The sequence below is a fragment of the Olea europaea genome, unplaced genomic scaffold, assembly GCF_002742605.1.
Source record: "Olea europaea var. sylvestris unplaced genomic scaffold, O_europaea_v1 scaffold936, whole genome shotgun sequence".
Lineage (NCBI taxonomy): Eukaryota > Viridiplantae > Streptophyta > Magnoliopsida > Lamiales > Oleaceae > Olea > Olea europaea.
In genome coordinates, this window is record NW_019267851.1 from 74,358 (window position 1) to 94,833 (window position 20,476).

At 38.4% G+C, this 20,476-nt stretch overlaps 1 pseudogene; it reads left to right on the plus strand.

The window, feature by feature from the left end:
* Window positions 1–13,261: 13,261 nt before the first annotated feature.
* LOC111392517 lies at window positions 13,262–14,221 on the plus strand (annotated as a pseudogene).
* Window positions 14,222–20,476: the final 6,255 nt, after the last annotated feature.

A 20,476-nucleotide genomic window follows, 5' to 3' on the forward strand; every position in this document is an offset into this window, starting at 1 on the left:
TGAAATTGGTCATTAACTGTTCACTAACTGGTTCTATGTATAGTGTTCACAAATATCTCTCTCATAAAAGGAACGCGAAGAGAAAAACGGGTCATTTCTACAGCTCTCTCAAACCCTAATGAAATTGGCCTTCCATCTTTTCCATCCCACCTCGGTCACCTGTCACTAGTGATGGAAATGGGCCGAGTCTAGCCAGCTCTGCCCTTTAATCCACGAGCTTGGTTCGGGCTCGTGACGAGCCAAGCTTGAGTCAATTTTAAGTGGAAACGGCCCAACTTCAACCCCTGATTTGCAGTCCTTTTTTTGGGTCAAATGCAATCATGTAGGCCTTAGGCCATCTTTAGCCTTACACCAAAATTTGCACCATTTTACACCAAATCTCGTACCAAACTAAAAATCATCTCCAACCCATTACACAAAAAATTGCACCAAATGAACAGTGTTTAGTCATTTTCTTCCTTTTTTTTTAATTTTTAATGGCAATGGGCCCACGAGCCGCTCACGAGCTCGTGATTTTTTTAATTTTTTTTTGTTGTAAATTTGTACATTTTGGATTTTTTTTTAAAAATCATATTTTTTGACGAGCCCACGAGCCAACAAAATGGCTTGTGGGCTCGATGAGCCGAGCAGCTCTGCTCATGGAATTGAGCCCCTGCTCGGCTTGACGAGCCCGAGCTGCCCACGAGCCGCTCGGTCCGTTTGACATCCCTACCTGTCACCACCTCACCACACCTCCGGCGCTTGCCACCACCCGAATTACTTCAACTACTTGTCGGCCAGGTCCAAAGGCGGCAAATTTGTTCTTCAAATTGAAGACACTGAGTTAGAGAGATCAACAAAGGCGTCCGAGGAAGCAATGCTTTGTGATCTTTATTCACTGGGTCTCGATTGGGATGAAGGTTGTGCAACCATTTTGTTTCTTTTACAAAGTCGATGGCGATGATGTTGAATTCCTCCTATTTTTCGCCTTCTTTTTTTTTTCCCCTTCAATTTGTAAAAGGTTTCAAGTGTTTGTTTGATTTATTTATTATTATTATTATTATTTTGTTGCTTTTATGGCTACAACTAAATAACTGAAGATGTTTCAACTTTTGTCTGACAATTAGGATTATTCATAAGATCCAGGCACTTCAATTCAAGCCCAAATTCCAAATCAATCATTTCTTACTGCTTCAGTGTTTCGTGAATTCCAGATTTAAGGAGTTCCTCATGCTTTTATATTGTTGTCAAACAATATTGAACTTCTTTGTCCTTGCCATTATCTCTGTGAATTAATTTTTTATCTCTGCCTGAAAACAAAGAATTTCTCTGTTTACTGTAGGAGTTTTAAATTTTTATCATAGTTCTTGTAAATCTGTAACTGTGTCTAAGCATTACTACTGTATTTATTGTCGGTATGAATTCGAGTGGTAATAAATCTAGGTCAGAAATTTTCATGGAGTGCTCTTATGCAAACACATGGTGTTTTTGTTCCACCCATCCACTACCCCTTCATGTCATCCCCGGTATGTTTTATTGTTCTAATTTGGTTCTTGTTCATTACCAATAATAGCTTCAATGCATTGGAACCCCCTATCCCCATCTTAATGAACTTTTCTCATGTATCGATGCCTGTGTTTCCTATTTATAATATTGATATCTTTGCATTGAATTATAATTTAGACACTTCAATTACTATTCCTAATTTGTCATGTTTCGTGGATTTGTTACTGCAATTTTTACTTTCCAATACACCAATTAGAGAGTATATTTACTATCTTGGCTGGAAATGAGGGCAATGATTGGAAAGTAACTAGAAAGAATGAAATGAAATGCAAATGTCATTGTTTTTTCATAAGTGATTTTTGGATGCACTATTATTCAATTACTAATTATATTTCTCAAACATCGGCTTTGAACGTCACCACTTGTCTCAATATGGCTGAAGCTTGGCTTAGGGGCCTCCTTGCACTCAGACGACGCCTCAGGTAGGTTCATTTCTCCATTTCTTTGGGGATAACATTGAAAGCCCTTATGCTTAACCACTGTTATATTTGGGTAGTTATCTGCTGGAATTTAGAGGTTTGAAGAACTTGCTATTAAAAAATCTAAAAAATTAACCACCTTTGCCAAAAGCATTGGTAAGAGAGCAATTCTTCTTTATTTTTCTATTTTGATATTCACTTGCTTCATGCTTGATTCTTTGTGATGTTTTTGTAAATTTACATTTTTCTTTAGTTGCCTTTTTTATTGAAGATTCATAATTGGACTACTTTTCCAGTTGGCAACTGAACGATTTGAGATATGAACTCCATTTTGTAGTGGAATGTCAACTGGACTTCTTCATTGTGGATTTGTGGGCTCATTTAATTCTTCATCCAGCTCAGTTTTTAGATAGTAAAGATCCGGCAAAAGTTTATGAACCATGTAAACCATAAAAATGATTAAAAATCCACCTTAATTTCAGTGGTGTATCGTATTGCATTATATAGAGCTTTACAAGATAGTATAAGTGGAATGCAAATCAATAATTTACAATGAAATGGAAATCGTGTAAATTAGCCTCCTTCAATTACGTGATTGGCATTGACATGCTATGAGAAGATTGTGATTGAGGAGTAATATCCTCAATCACAGTATTGTTTCCAACACCCCCCCCCACAAGCTCAACGTCGGATTTGATCGGACATGGAGCTTGGAACGAAAGAGCTCAAATAGAGGTCGAGGAACACTCTTAGTAAAGATATCAGCAACTTGTAAATGAGATGGGACATATTGTGTACGAAGTTTTCCCGCGACAACAAGCTCACGAAGAAAGTGGTAGTCCAATTCAACATGCTTGGCCCGCTTGTGTGAAATCGGATTGGAGCTTAAAAAATGGCACTTTTGTTGTCACATAAGAGAGTGGGCTGCTGAGGCATGGATACCTTGAGGTCATGCAGGAGATGTGTGAGCCAGATGAGTTCAGCGACAGTGGAGGCAAGGGCACGATACTTAGATTCACAGGTGGAACGAGAGACGGTCGGCTATTTCTTGGCACTCCAGGAAACTAAATTATCGCCAAGATAAATAGAATAACCAGAGGTCAAACGACGAGTATCCGAGCAGTCTGCCCAATCAGCATCAGAATAGGCTACAAGAGCACCAGGAGAAGTGGAAGGGCGAAAATGTAGGCCATAGTAAATGGTGCCTTTAACATAGCGGATAATGCGTTTAACAGCCAGAAAGTGATCATCAGTGGGAGCGTGTAAGAATTGACTGACAGAGTTGACAGCATGAGCAATGTCGGGCCTTGTGATAGTCAAGTACTGTAGTGCACCGACGAGGGATCTATAGAGAGTAGGGTCTGAAAACAGAGACCATCAACAGAAAGATGTTGAGAAACAACCATGGGCGTGTGAACAGGTTTACTGTCAAGTAATTGAGCTCGAGTAAGAATGTCCCGTGCATATTTGAGCTGACTGATGAAGAGACCATCAGAAATTGGAGTGGCTTCAAGACCAAGAAAATAGCTGAGAGAGCCTAAGTCTTTAGTGGCAAACTCAGAGTTAAGTGTACGAGTGAAGCGGGCAAGAAGTGAAGAATTGTTACTTGTAATAATGATATCATCAACATAAAGAAGTAAATAGATAATATCGGACTTCTGATGAAAGACAAATAGAGATGTGTCCGCACGGCTGCAAGAAAACCCAAGGCGAATAATAAAAGAGCTAAAGCGCTGAAACCAAGCACGAGGGGCTTGTTTGAGACCATAAAGAGCTTTCTTCAACTGGCAAACATGGTCTGGAAAGCGAGGATCAATATATCTTGGAGGCCATTCCATATAAACTTGATCAGTAAGAGTACCATTGAGGAATGCATTTTTGACATCAAGTTGATGAAGGGGCCATTTTTGTGTAGCAGCCAGAGAGAGTACAACCCGAACAGTAGTAGCCTTGATTACGGGACTAAAAGTATCAGTATAGTCAAGACCAAGGACCTGTGTATAACCTTTGGCAACAAGGCGGGCTTTAAGGCGCTCAACAAATCCATCAGGTAAATATTTGGTTCGGAATACCCATTTGGAGCCCACAATGTTGGTGTTGGCAGGACGAGGTACCAAAATCCAGGTGCGATTATTCTGTAATGCATGAATTTCTTCATCCATGGCAGCAAGCCAAGCAGGATTTTTAACAGTAGATTTGAAACCTTTGGGCTCAATCGATGCAAAAAGAGCAGAAAGAAGACCAGAAGAGCCCAAGAAACTAAGATTGGCTCGATATCGAGTCTTGAAAATGTCAGCTTTAGCTCTTGTAAGCATAGGATGAGTGGCCAACGGGGCCACTGCAGTAGGTGTGGGATCTGCACCAGGTTCAAGAGGAGATGAACTTGGAACCGAGGTCTGTAAAGAGGCACCTGCAAGAGAATGAGGATCCTGCAAAGACTCAATCATTGGATCAGTACACATAATACATGGATTAGAACTAGATTGAGTGAGTTGTGAAGAACGAGTGTCAGGGAGTGGGAGAGGTGGATCTGCATGGGTGAGGCTAGGTTCCAGAAAATTGAAAAAGGTAAGGGAGGATATGGGTTGAGCTTGAGAGCTAACAATGGAAGGAAAATGAGTTTCGTCAAATTGAGCATGGCGAGTAATATAGAGCCTAGAGGTGGAAGGCTCAAGGCAACGAAACCCTTTGTGAGAGGGACTGTAACCTAAGAAAATACATGGGATACTGCGAGGAGAAAATTTGTTAGGCATATAATCTCGTAAGCAAGGATACACACGACAACCAAAAGGGTGAAAGTTTTCATAGTTCGGAGGGTTACCATACAAAATCTCAAAAGGTGATTTACCTCCAAGGAGTGGTGTAGGCAAGCGGTTGATGATGTAACCTGTAGTGCTGAACGCGTCAACCTAAAAGCGAGGAGAAATGTGGGAGTGAAAAAGGAGTGCTAATCCCATCTCAGTTACATGACAATGTTTTCTTTCAGCACGACCATTTTCGGCGGGTGTATATGGACATGAAAGCTGATGGTGAATGCCACTAGAGCGGAGATGATCTTGGAAGAAATTACTGGTAAATTCACCACCGCCGTCACTTTGGAAAATTTTAATTCGAGTGGAGTATTGATTTTCCACAAATTTTTGAAATTGAATAAAAACATTATAAAAGTCAGATTTCAATTTTAAAGGATAGAGCCACGTGAAACGAGAATAGTCATCGATAAAAATGATATAATAGACAAATCCTAAATTAGATTTGACTGGAGACGGACCCCAAATGTCGCAATGGATAAGATCAAGTGTTTTCGATGACCTATGTTCATTTCAAGAATAAGGCTAGCGATGACTTTTAGCAATTTGACATGTGCCACATAAAGTTGGAGAAGGCAACAAAGATGTAAGATAAAGCTGGCCTTTTTTATTTAATAGAGAAATAACAGAATGATTGACATGTCCAAGTCGTGCATGCCATAAATCATAGGACGCACGAAGCGATTTATTTTTAAGAACAGAAATAAAAGTAGAATGACTTCGCTCAAGCACATATAAGCCTCCATCACGCTTGCCGGTTGCCACTACCCTTCCCGTTTTGCGATTCTGTACAGTGAATATGTTATTAGTAAAGGTAACGGATAAAGGAAAATCTGATGTTAATTTACTGATGCAAAGTAAATTCTTGGTAAGGCGAGGTACAGCTAGGACATCAAGAAGATGTAGATTTGGGGTAGGGAAAATTTTACCAGTATAGGTAATGGGTAGTGATGCACCATTCCCAACAACCACACAATCCTTACCCATGTAATTTGTGGCTTGATCCAATTTAGAGTGATCCATGGTCATATGGGCTGAAGCCCCTGTATCCAAATACTAGTCAGAGCCCACATCTTCATTTAGAGAACAAGATCTCGTGAAGGCTTCAACAAGGTAAGCTGGTGTTTCATTCCGATCATAGCGTTGAAGGCACCGATCAGCAAAGTGGCCATCCATCCTGCAAATCTGACATCTTGGTGGACGACGCCATTGGCTGTAGTTGGAGCGTCCTTATCCACGACCAGATGAACTACTGCCACGCCCACCGAAGAGACCCCGATGACTACGAGAAGAGCCACCACGATGGGTGGAATTTTTTGTGACAATAAAGGCTGTCGCTGCTGGAGAAGATGAGTCAAGGAATTTCTGAAAAATTTCAAAACTTTCGGCCTTTGAGACTAAATCTGCAAATGAGGGTAGAGAAGTTTGGGCCATTTGTGCTTTGGAGAAACTAGAGAAATCAGTACCGAGCCCACGGAGAAACCAGTGCACCTTGTCAGTACCATCAACTGGACAGCCAATTGCATGTAGTTGATCACAAATTGCTTTGAAGGAATGGGCATACTCAACAACCGATCTATTGTCGCGTTTCATTAATTGCAAGTCATCCTTAAGGCGTAGTTCTCGAACTTTAGAATGATGGCTAAATGCATTTTCTAGTGCCAGCCACACATCTCGTGCGGTGGAGAGGCCAACTACCTCAGCCATGGCTTCTTCTGTGAGGGAGGAAAGTAACAAACTGAGGAGACGCTGATGAATAGCTTTCCATGCTAGGTATTTGTCACTTGGCGTGAGAGAAGTGGTAGCGTCAAGTTTTGGGGGCTACACAAGGGTGCCATCAACATGTCTTAATAATTCTTGACTTTCAAGAAGAGGGAGGAATTGGGCTTTCCAGAGAAGATAATTTGAGGAGGAAAATTTAATGGTGATCATGTGGATTAAAGTATTGAAAGGAAGAAGGGTGGCAGAAGTTTCAGAAGCCATGAAGGGAAGAAGAAGAACAGGATATGTGGTATGTATGTTAAACCACTTAACTCTCATACCATAAGAATGATTAAAAATCCACCTTAATTTCAGTGGTGTATCGTATTGCATTATATAGAGCTTTACAAGATAGTATAAATGGAATACAAATCAATAATTTACAATAAAATGGAAACCGTGTGAATGAAATGGAAATCGTGTAAATTAGCCTCCTTCAATTACGTGATTGGCATTGGCATGCTATGGGAAGATTGTGATTGAGGAGTAATATCCTCAATCACAGTATTGTTTCCAACAAACCAAGAGAGTCTTCTTGATAAGATGAAGGCTGTTGAGCTACATATTCTGCAATAGAGCTGCTCCCAGCTTACACTATGGTAGAGGAGGTGCCGTGAAGATCTAGGAGTGTGAGTAGTACGAGCTGAAAGGCTCCCATACTGTTTGGAGGGCAGGGGGCATAGATGCCAAACAAACCTGACCCCTACGAGTAAATACTATATTTTCTGGAGCAAGAACATCGACAATGAATTTCTTGGCATCTTCCTTTTTCTTCTCTAGATTTATGGGAAGAAAAGATAAATAACATGGTTTTAATTTTCATTGCAGATATTACTTGGTGAGTGCAACAAACTTGATACACTCTATGGCTTCAAAAGCCTAGATGTAGAATAGTCTTTTTTTTTTTTTTTATAGGTAATCAGAGAATTTTATTTCTTAAAAAAGAGTACACGGGATGTATACAATCACTTTAAGCATGAAATGAACAACAAGAAATTAGGCAACCCTACAACAGGATTTTTAGCCACTGCATTAAACCAAGTATACAAAGTAAAGTAAAATAATTCTCTTATCTATTCTGTTGTCTTTGTTTGGTCTTCGAAACATCGATCGCTCCGTTCTCTCCATATGCACCATACAATGAATCCCAGGATAAGATTCCAGAGAAGTTTGCTATCCTTATCGCGAAATTTTCTTCTCCATGCCCGCACCACGTCTTCGATACGCCTAGGTAGCACCCAATCTATTGATTGAGAAGCCAGAATACTGTTCCAAAACCAACGTACACCATCACAATGAATGAATAAATGATCAATCGTCTCTCCATCCTTCTTGCACATATAGCACCACTCGGTTACATAAAATCCTTTTTGTCGAAGATTATCCACCGTTGACATCTGCCCCCTCATAATTGTCCATAACAGAAATGCTACCCGTGGAGGCAATTTACTTTGCCACACCATCTTCCAAGGTAATGAACTCTCCACAAATCCCACAAGGGATTGAAAGTATGAGCGGACTAAAAAAATACCATCTCGAGCCAACATCCACTTACTACAATTACCCTCTCCTACCCGAATTTGTATCTCATGCAGAGCGGTCAAAAACAACAAATAATCTTCCAATTCCCAATCCTGTAAACCCCTCCCAAAAGTAATATTCCAACTATAACCCCTATTATGGATGTCAAGTATATCACCCACCATAACAGCAGGCTCTAACGCAATGCGGTACAATGAGGGAAATCCCTCCTTTGACGGTTGATCGCCACACCAACTATCATCCCAAAATATAATATCAGTGTCATTTCCCACCACAAAATTTAGTTTGTCCCTAAAATCACTCCATCCCCGTCAGATATACCTCCACAAACTCACCCCATAGGAGCCACGACCCTCAACCGTACACCAACCCCCCTCTATCACACCATACTTTGCCCCAATGATTTCTCTCCAAAAAGTCTCCCTCTCCACTCCAAATCGCCACAACCACTTGCCCAATAAAGCCTTATTAAACAAAACAAGGCTCCTCACTCCAAGCCCCCCATCCTCATAGGCAAACAAATAGTACCCCAATTAACCAAATGCATTTTCCTCTCCTCCCCTTACCCTACCCACAAGAATTCTCTTTGAAATCTCTCTAATCCATTTGCCACTGCAACCGAAATAGGAAATAATGACAAAAAGTAAGTGGGGAGATTTGAGAGAGTGGATTTAACAAGAGTAAGTCGGCCTCCCTTAGAAAGATACATACGCTTCCACCCTGCTAACCTCCTCTACATTCTTTCCATAATACCATTCCAAATATATGTACTTTTAAACCGTGCCCCTGGCGGGAGGCCTAAATATAACATGGACAATTGTGCAATCATACATCCCAATATGCCAGCCAACTCCTCCACGTTAGTGACCTCCCCAACTGGAATAACCTCAGATTTCTCCAAATTGATTTTTAATCCAGACACTGCTTTAAAACATAGGAGCAAAAGACGCAGGTTCTTGAATTGTTCATCATCCGCATCAGATAAAATCAACGTGTCATCTGCAAATAGCAAATGAGACGCCTGTAATTGGCCAACCCTAAAGCCCCTTACCAAACCCTCTCCCACAGCTCTTTCAAACATCCTACTGAAAGCCTCCATCACAATAACATAAAGCAACGGGGATAGTGGATCTCCTTGCCGCAATCCTCTACTACTCTGAACATAACCCTCCGACGTTCCGTTGACCATAACTGAGAACGAAACAGTAGAAATACAGAACTGAATCCATTTACACCACTTATCCCCGAAGCCGCACCTTCTAAGCATATATAAAAGGAACCCTCGGTTCACATGATCATATGCCTTCTGAATATCGAGTTTACATAGCATCCCGGGAATTCCCAAACGCAATTTTGAATCAATGCATTCATTCACTATAAGCACAGAGTCCAAAATCTGGCGACCTTTTACGAAAGTATTCTGAAACTTGGACACTACTTTCCCGAGCACCTCCTTTAATCTGTTCGCCAAGACTTTCGCAATAATCTTATACACCACACAGATTAGACTAATAGGACAAAAGTCCTTAATGTCGATCGCTCCCGATTTCTTAAGGATCAGCACAACAAATGTAGCATTAGAACTTTTCTGGATCCTGTCACGTTCAAAAAAATATGTAAACACATCCAAAATTTCTGATCGCACCACCTCCCAACAAGCCTTGTAAAATGAGAACGAGAAACCGTCCGGTCCAGGGGCCTTATCCTCGTTCATGCTAAACACTACCTCCTTGATTTCATCCTCCTCAAAAGGTCGCTCTAACCACCCGGCATCATCCTCGGTGATAGTAGAAAAATCCAATCCTTCCAACTCTGGCCTTCACTCAAACTGCCCTTGATATAGATTCTGATAGAAATTCACAATTGGCTTCCAATTTCGAGTGGTTCTTCATAAGTTATCCCATCCACTTCCAACACTGTGATCGAGTTTTTGCGCCTATTAGAATTAGCGATCCTGTGAAAAAACTTAGTACATTTATCTCCTTCTTTCAACCAATTGACCCTAGATTTCTAACGCCAAGCAATCTCCTCCATCTCCACCAACCTCTCCAATTCTTCCCTTAATACTTTACATTTCTCCTTCTCCTCCCCAGGCAGCCTTCGACTTTCCTCCCACCTATCCAACTCATCAATCTCGGAAAGACACTGAATATTACGACGGTTCACATTGCCCACAACCTCCTCATTCCATTTCTTTAAATCTCTTTTCAAAGACTTCAACTTCTAATCCAACACAAAACTAGGAGACCCCCTGACATCGTAAGATGTCCACCAAGTCTGTACTTGCTCCCTAAAACCTTCAACTTTCAACCACATTTTCTCGAACCTAAAAGGCATTCGTCCTCCACCCGTCCTGTTCCCAGTTAACATAATTGGAAAATGATCAGAGTACACCCTCCCCAATCTTCTCTGAATGACATCTGAATACTTAGCCTCCCACTCTCCGCATATCAAGAATTTGTCGATACGAGAAAGAACAGGTTGATCCCAATTGGATGACCAAGTAAAATCCCCTCCAATCATAGGCAAATCCATCAACATATTCTCCCTTATAAAGTCTAAAAAATTCTCCGTAGCCTCCGTGAGTCTCCCACCGTTCGACCTATCAATAGAAAATCGAACCACATTAAAGTCACCTCCTATACATGTTGGTAAATTCCACCAAGCCATCATTCCAGCCAATTCATCCCACAAGCCCCGTCTACTGTCATCAGTATTAGGCCCATAAACACCTATGAACATCCACTGAAATCCATCCCTAATGTTTATGAACGACATCGAAATTGAGAACAATCCAACACTCACCTCCTCCATCTCAAGCACTCTGGTGTCCCACATAACTAATATGCCTCCAGAAACCCCTGATGATCCCATAAACTGATACCCTACATGCTGTCCCCCCATAAGCTACTAACCACCTCCATCTCGATTTCTTGTAACCATACAAGATTCGCTCCCCAGCCCCTTAGCAGATGTCGAACACCCTTCCTTTTCCCAACTTCATTAAGTCCCCTTATATTCCAACTAATGATTTGTAGTATCATTTCAACAGTCCAGCATCCTTCCCTAGTACTCCATTCTTGGACTCACCACCCTTGCCATCATAATTAACTGACCATTTGAGCCTCTTAAGTTCACGATCGCCCTTTCTTCTTAATTTACCTTCTTGTTTACTCATCTTCTGTCCCCTATTGGCCTCCAAATCCTCAAACAATTGTAGTAATCTGTTTTCGTATCCATCACAAGACATGCCCATTAACTTACTGAAATTCTGAATTTTCTGTAGAACCCAGTTTGAAGGTGGGTGTCCAGCTTCGAATCCAAATAATTCCTCTGTTTCCTCCACCTGTATAACATCACTTTCTATTTTTCCTTTCTTGGCTCCATCTACCCACAACACCAGTGCTTTTTTCGTCCCCAAGTCACTTACCTTTATTGACTTAGAGTTCCTTCTATTATATGTTTTCGCAACCCTTGTTGTTAAAGGTGTCGCGTCGTGTTCTATCACCCCTGACAGTACATGCCTCGTCCCTTGGTCACCTAGTAAAAGCCCATCATCATGATGGGCTGTGTCCATTGCACTCATCGTTATTGTCTCCATGTTCACCATACTGGGCTCCCCTTCTTTAGACAAAGGTACCACCTCTCAGTCTACATCGGTCCCCGCATCGACCTCAACCATATCCAACCCCTCTAAGACATCACCTTTGTCATATTTGGATTGTCCTTCGTCCATTTCAATCCGATCAATAGACTCGCAAGTGATTTCGAGTCTTCCCCGTTTTACTTGATTATTGGCCGATTCCTTCTTATTCAATCCCGATGCTTGTTTTGCAACAGCTGGATACTCATCCATACCTACCCCACACTTGTGACAACATAACAACTTCTTGGGACCCATTTCATACCCACTTCCCACTAGCCTAATCAATTCCTCCAACGCTCCTTTCAATTTCTGGACACGGGCCATAATTTCAGCCCTATTCAAACACCAATCCTGACCTTCGTTTACACTGACATTGACAGTCATCTCCTTTTGCTATTGCATCCGCTGGTCAGCATGCTTCGAGGTATGTAAGTTTGCTGTTACGTCTGCATAAGTCAATCTTTGTCGATTACGTTCATTCACCAGTCGACGTTTGGCCTTATCCCCAGCAACAAAAGAATCAACAACAATTTGAAATACCCGCGAGATTGATGCCCATCCTTCTCCATTCGCGCCTTCCGGCACCATCACAACTCCTTTCCTACGCCTATCTCCATACTGCGCTATCATCAAGTACCTACCATGGCGGTTTACACAACGCTGTGTCAAGAAGGTTCTTGATGACTCATTGAACTTAGAAATGAATTCCTCATGCTTACTAGTCACCCTCAACTTGTCCACCATATTCACCATCCAAAGTGCACCGAACCTTCCCATGCTAATTGCATTCGATATCTTCGAGCCCCATTCGGTCAGTCTAACAGCACCAAGATTGGTAACAGAAATTGCAAACTCCTTCGCCTCAACTCGAAAACGATGATTGAAGGCCACATCGAATTCATCCACAAACTTTCTTCCCTGATTGTGTATGAACGGCATATTAGACAGCAAAACAGGGATCGTTACTGGATTGGGGACATTCTGCCTGACATTCTGGTTCTTCGGCGCGTGACTGGCGCGTGCTCCTCCCCAACCTACCTCCGGCCTCGGAATCGCCTGCACTATCCTCCGGTCAGGCGCGTCTGCCTGAGTGGTGGCTGGATTTGGTGTGATCTGGGTTTGCATCCCAAATTGGTGTGGCTTTATATGTGGCGTGGGGTCGTATGGGTTAGGGTTTCCGTCCGACGCGATATTGCAGTCGCCGGTCAGAGGAATGGTCGGAGGTGGATCGGCGTTGGGTCATTGGTCATGGGTTTGGGTTTGGATATTAGGGAGGTCATGGAAGAGAGCACTCTAGTTTTTCCTCACTTTCCTCACTCTGGTTTAGATGTAGAATAGTCTAGCGAAGAGGTTTTCTTCTTTGGGGCTTCTGAATTTGGAGACTATAAATGCATACGTTCTTTCAAGTATTTTTCTGCAGGTATCTAAATGCTGAGCAACTCAAAATCAGATTCCTTCTGTGGCTTAAAAATTCTGGTACAGTTCTTCCCATTTGTAAAAGCTCACAAAATCAAAGCAAGGGGGACTTAACAATAACTATGGCGGAAAGTGCATTCTTTAATAGGAATTTACTACTAGGAACGCTTCAAGGGCAGAAAGGCATTCATATCATGGTAACAGTTGGCCAAGAGGTAGTCGACAATGAATTTCATGTAGCTTGTCTCATCAAAGCAGGGGCCACCATTTCTCGCATCAATTGTGTACATGGGAATCCAGATATGTGGAATGAGATGATAAGAAGGGTGAAAAAAAGTTCTCAAATTCTTGAGAAGCCATGTCGGTTGTTCATGGACTTAGCTGGACCAAAACTTTGAACTGGCAAACTGAAGAAAGGTCCATTTGTGTGAAAATATCCCCCAAGAAGAAAGCCATTATAGTTGTGATATGTCCAGTCAAAGTTTGGCTCTTTCTCCCCAGGAGTAGGTCCACCATCGCCTAATGTATCCCTTGATGTAATTTTGCATGTGGATGGCCAAGAATTTCTAAGTAAACTAGAGGTAGATGATTATGTGAGATTTTGTGATGCACGTAGAAAACTGATGACACTCAAGATTTTGAGCAAGTATTCTATTTTTCCTGGGGCTGGATTCATTACTGGGTGTAGGAAGATTGTATATCAAGTCCAATACTGTACTTTGTATGAAGGAGAAGGGAAGAAAATCTCCAGTTGGATTTGTGATATTTGTTACCCTGCAGAGCAATTTGTTAAGCTAAGTGGGTTACTTATTGATACTATCATGAGATAGTTCAGATGAACTAGATGAATCGCCTTCATCAGTTGATGCCCGTAGGATAACCTGCAATCTATTTCATTTGGTCAAACCTGGAGATCTTATTGCTTTTGATTATGGGAAAATATGATGGTTATCAAGGGAACTAGCATTTCAGAAGTTATTGTTTCAATCACTCATGTTGGCTCAAGAGGTACTAGGCTTGGCTCTGAAAAATCTGACAAACATCCCAGAAAGTCACATTCGATACAAAGGCCTCTACTTTGAAGGATCTTGACTTTGTAGTTGGATATGTTGACATGGTGGGTATTTCATTTTGTCCGAGATTTTCATGATAGTGTCATGTTGCTCGAAGAACTTGCAACTAGGAAAATTGGAATTTGGGCGTAATTTTAAAGATTCAAACAAGAGATGGATTCGAGAATCTGTCACTCTTACTACTAGAGGCAATGACAACTACAAATCCCTTGGGCGTCATGATTGCTAGATGAGATCTTGTAGTGGAATGCAGTTGGGGAAAGCTGTCAGATATACAAGAAGAAATTATTTCAATCTGCAGCGCTATCCATGTACTTGTCATTTGGTCAACACAAATCCTGAAGTCACTTATTAAATCTAGAGTGCCCACTATAGTTGAAATTACCGATGCAACTAATAGAAATAGGTAAATAGTAACATAAATTTTGATCTCATATGATGGTTTCTGCTCCATACCTGATGATTTTGTGATTGAATTGGTGGCAAATATAATCAGAGAGAATATAGACAATGATGACGAAAAGAAATTATATTTATGTTGGGCAGAAAAGTTAAATAGGACCTCACGAGTTTTTAATTTCACTTATGATCACAACAAACTTCATCAGATGCTCACAATATTTGCAGTTAAAAATGCCCATTGGGCCATATGTGTGAATGCCTACAAGTAGATTGTCCATGAGGTATTCAGTTTTTACTTGGATCTTCAAGAAGCATAAAAGACCAAGGACCATAGAAAGTGTCATTTTCTACTCATTATACAGTTCTGCATTATGGGAAAATCATACTCCTAAAAAATTATAAAAGAATGGAGGTGTATAAATTAGTGTATATATTGTGGAGATGATGATGAAAATTCTAAATCATATTTACATTCTTGTGTTGCAGATAAAATTGTGTGATGTTGAACAAAGGGAAGCATGTTGCTGATGCGGTCTCTACTCTCGATGCCATTTTTAGCAGAAAGTAATGTTGCTAGATATCGACCCCTTTTTTTTCCTCCAGCAAGCAGGCTTCATGGATGACTCTTTAAATTCTGTTTATTGTTTTCTAGCTTCTATTTGTTGTCACTGTGCAGAAACTTAAGGTAAATGCGGCATTGTGGAACCCAGATAAGTTCTATATCAAGAAGATCAAGAACAAAAAAAGTTGATGTATTCTACAAGCTAAAGTGAGATAACACATTCTCTAATTATTATATCCTTATCTATTTATAAAAAAATTATTTAAATTTACTTGGACCTCGCTTGTTGTATACAATTGTAGGAGCCAAGCAAATAAGTACCCAAAATATGATTTGGAATATATTTTGCTAAAAATTGTTTTATTTATTTACATTTTTATTTACTTTAAGCATTATACTCATTTGTCTTATGTTCCTCATTTTGGTTATTAGACTTGACACGATTGCTTGTGAGATACTATATTTTTTTTTAAATGAACTAATGATCTTGTGATGCTCCCATAGTATATAAAACTATTAGCTTGTCATGGAAAACATTTTTGTTGTTACAGTTTTTTTCTTATCTTTATTGTCGTATTATCGACCCAAATGTAAAAGAAGAACTGTAAACCTATAATTTCTCATCATCATCCAACTATATTCGACAAAACCTTTTAATCTAGATGGGTAAAATCATTCTCCATTTGCACCTAATCTGTTTCATCTACAAAATCTGCAATAGTGACCCTATATCTTGAGTGATGTATGTTGTTGCTGAACTTGGACGATATTTGCATTGATACTATCTTTTTAAGGGTTGTCCTATGGTGCAATTGGTGTGTCGTGTTTACAGGGTTGGTTCGACTTCCTTTCTTTAAGCTATCATAATGGGATTGTTATCTCACCCCCACCACCAATATTATCCTTTGAAGGCTCATTTTAACATCCTAAATGCTAGGATGCAATTGATATAGATTAATTCAGTGCAGGAACTATGGGAATAAGTAATAATTTGAAAATGGTGGAATGGACCGAATCCTAAAACTTAAGAGAACATTTAAATTGTTGTGTGACAAAGGAAATTAAAGAAATAAATGCCCATATTGAAGCCAGGAAGAGACGTAATAAAAGAATTAAGGAAATTTACAGGTAATGTTCTAACCCCATATTTGCAAAGACAGAATTTGTATGGACTAAATTTTGTAAAATTAGGAGAACATTTTAGGAGATTCATAATACTTGAAAATAATTTGTTTTATGATACAGGAAATTGAAAAAATAGATGCGGAGCAGGAAGATATAATTGAGGAGCTAGAAGAGGTAAATGCCAAATTTGAAGCCACGAGCGAAATAAAAGAATTAAGGAAAATATTATATTATTTACAGGTAAAGTTCCAAACTCATGTTTGCTTAGATGGAATTTGAACCTTACAATTTATACTCGATAGGTAATTTAGCTTTGAATTATATTCTAAACTTTTTTGTTTAAAAAAAGAAAAGAAAAGGAAAAATAGATTCAAACTCTTGCATTAATGTTACTTCCTCTCACAAATGCAAGGAAAATGCAATTTTTGAGAAACCAAATCAATTTATCATTGATGGGGTCCTTACAGAAGCTCAAGGAATATATATAGCTCTTAGACATTGAATACACATATAGTAGGAGCACATAAAAAAATTTGAAGTAATACTATTATTTTAGAATAAAGCTACTCTTACAAAGTAGCTTTACAAAAGTGAAGATACCAAGTGTGTTGCCAAAATGTAGGCCACTCATTTGAAATGATTTAAAAATTTGTTTTTAAAATGATTGGTGTGGATGTTATTTTGTAACCCAACTTTGTAATCTAACTTTGTAAGTGCAGCATGACTATACTTAGTTTCTCTTAAACTTTTATTCTTTAATATTAATTTTTTCAGTTTTAGATATCATGTTACTTATTCTATTGAAATATTTGCCTCTTCAATGCCTTGTGCACTTTATTTTCTTGAAACTTAAATTCCCGTACCTTTCCTTTCTTTATTTCAGCTTTAATACATGAACTCATTTGATGTCAATAGTTGTTATTGTCTGTTATCCACTATTCTTTTCATATGTTTTTATCTCCATCTACTCTGCCTGCTTAGTAGAGTTCACCTAAATCAATCTTTGTACTGGACATTTTCACAAGCTTTATTTTGGAAAGTTGTAGATTTTGGCATAACATGGTTGATATTGTCATTCTATGAAGACTTATGGGTTTCTTTTTCATTTATGCAGTTGTCTTTCTCTAACATATCATTTTCTTATATGTAATAATTAGTTAGAAATTACAAGTTTCCATTATTGCAGTTCATTGTTCGTATTTTTCTTTTTAGTTATATGAATCTATTGATGTTCATTTTCCTTCCTAGAGTTTTGAACCATTTGAGCTTGTGCAACTAGCCACAGATCTAGAGACGGGACACTGCAAAGGTTTCGGGTGGGTTCAGGTGAGCATCTTGTGAAAGTTGATTATTTTGAAAACTGTTTTGTGATAACTAGGATTCTAATTTTCTACCTTTGATTTTAATGTTAAATATTATTGATATATTATTGCAGTTTGCAGAACTTGAAATGCTAAGGCTGCACAAAGCTTGATGCGAAACTAGAAATTGTTGGCCGAACAATCAAGGTATTAGGCCCAAGTAACTATTAACTTCCATGTTGATACCGTGATATGTCTAGCAAGTTTCAAACACTGTAAGGGGGTGGAAAACACTTCTCTTCTATACAAGAGTTTACTAAAACCAATCTCACTGCTTTTAATTACGATTGCGGAGAGCTTTTGCTTGATTTCTAGGTCAATTTAAGAAAAAAGAAACTCGAAGAAATTATATTTTCGAGTACATTGTTGTATTCCAGATTGTAAAATGCATTGTTTTCCTCTTGTAAATTTGAACCTTCTCAAGGCCTTTTCTATACAGTATTTATTTCTCTTTTTGTCAATTTTTTGATCGACCCTTTGATGCATGAGGATCCGAGTCGAGTGATGTTGATTTGTCAGATAGCACGATGATGAAACTGAGATAACATGAGATGACGGATCGGCGCACAGATGGGAAGTAAATCGCAATTATTTCCTTAATTGGGGGAGTTTGACGCGTGTTTGGTAATTTGGCCATAAATTTGGTTACAGTTATCATAATCGCTATTATGACCCCAATCCAAAAAGCTATGCTCGGTGAGCGTCAATTTCGAGCCCAAAATTCGTTGTTTTCCTTTTTGAAATTCAATTTTTAGTTATTTTTTGTTATTTATGGTAATATCTCGTTTCCCTTTTTCTATATGTTAGAAAACTCGAATTGAGTCAAATTTTTGGCAACCTACTTCTTTTACTTAATCTTTTATTCTGGTGTAATTTCGGGATTTTTTCATTTTTGGTCATTTTCCTATAATTTCGTATTTTGCAGCTATTCAACCCGGCTTATGGGTTAATTTTGGTCATTCTGCATTATTAATAATATTGAGTTGATTTCAGAATATTTTCTCTGGTTTTTGGACGTTTTCTTTCGTTTCTTTCTTGCGAATCATCTGCTACAACAGGCCAATAGAATAATTACTGTCCTACCCAGCGTCACCCTTACATCTTTATAAAACATTATTTCTTTTATACAAATGTCTGTGTGGAAATTTAAATTATTCAATAAAATCTATCATCAATCCTTGACATTTGTGACGCTAACATTACCTTCAAAATAATACAATACGTGCATTGCACGGACCAAAAACCAGTATGAGTAGAAGTGTAGAAACATTCATAGATGAAGAACAAATTATCTCGATTCATAGAAAGTACATCAACGAAATACAAAGAAAATTGTAGCTCTGGAAGTTTTAACACATCAAACCATAATATTGATGTTGAGCGACATGAGTACCAAAAACAATTAAGGTAATAGAAAACAATGCCATGTCACCACTCAGATTCTTTAATTCAAACAAATTCAGTCAAATACTCATCGGTAAATCTCATTACATTCAAACAAAAATAGCCAAAAAAAACTTTAAAAGAAATTCGAAAATTTGCTGTTGTAGTTTCTTTTCAATTTTTTTATTTTTTTTTCAACAGTGAATTCAATATGTTAGTAGAACATTCCATAGGTCATGATCAAATACTAGAATTCAAACATTGAAGACCCATCACCAATCTTACTTTTGATAATTTCTTGGGTCCACATCAAAAGCCACTAAATTTTCAACTATATAGAGTCAACGGTGGTCTTCATATATAATCACTACACACCACATAAACATGTGAACATGCTATTTTCATGCTAACTAATCTATGATTTTCGAGGACAATAAGACATTAAATAAGATAAAAGAGAAAATGTCATTTTTACTAATGTAAACAAGTAAACCCAAAACCAAAATTCACAGATAAAAAATGAAGATCGTGATATAGAGAGAAAAAAATTTAATCTAATCCATGTAGAAAAATATTCAATCATTGTGTGTGTGTATATATATATTTGACGGATGTTTGTTGACATAAAACAGATCTGTAAGAAGTACAATCTACAAAACAAGCATTCTGATCCTTAAAAAATGTAGAACAAAACACTGATAAGTACATAAAAAGTGAAACTATGAATTTTGTTGTACATCAAAATTTACATATTCTTGTAGAGATAATGATAAATTATTAAAACTGATAAATAAATTTCATCAATTAACTGATTATGTTTATGTAATGCGGATGAACGACAAAAGAAATTGAAGGAATTAGTTTTAGTTTGTAAAATTTTGACTCAAGTCATGTGTCGTTAAATAAATTTGCAAGTGATGATGTACATGTTACATAGTCGGCAAAAATTTTTATTTAAAAGTTCCTTGCACTAGGCTTCCGATGAATTCCGTCTAAAAGTTCAATTAGTCATATCATTAGAAAATTATTAAAACATATTTAAAAGTAATTTCTTAAAACTTATTTGACACGTAAAATCAAAATGTACTTTTGAAAAGCAAAAATAAACTTTTGTGACTCAAAAATTGCTTTTGAATTTATTTGATTAGTTTCTATAGAAATGTTTCTTCTAATTAGAAGAGCTAAAAGGGGAAGCCTCCTTTATAAATTAATTTTTAAACACTAATTGAGATAAAATAAAAAATAAAAAAATTCAAAAAGCCTTCCTATAAGAAGGAGAAACCATGTCAAACAAGTTTTTAAACCGATAAACATTTTTTTGCATTTCAAAGATCTCGTTAAACAGACTCAGAGACTCTTAAAAGTCGATCAATATTATCATATAATTATGTCTTCAACACATCACTCGTCAGATATCACAATTTTATATAA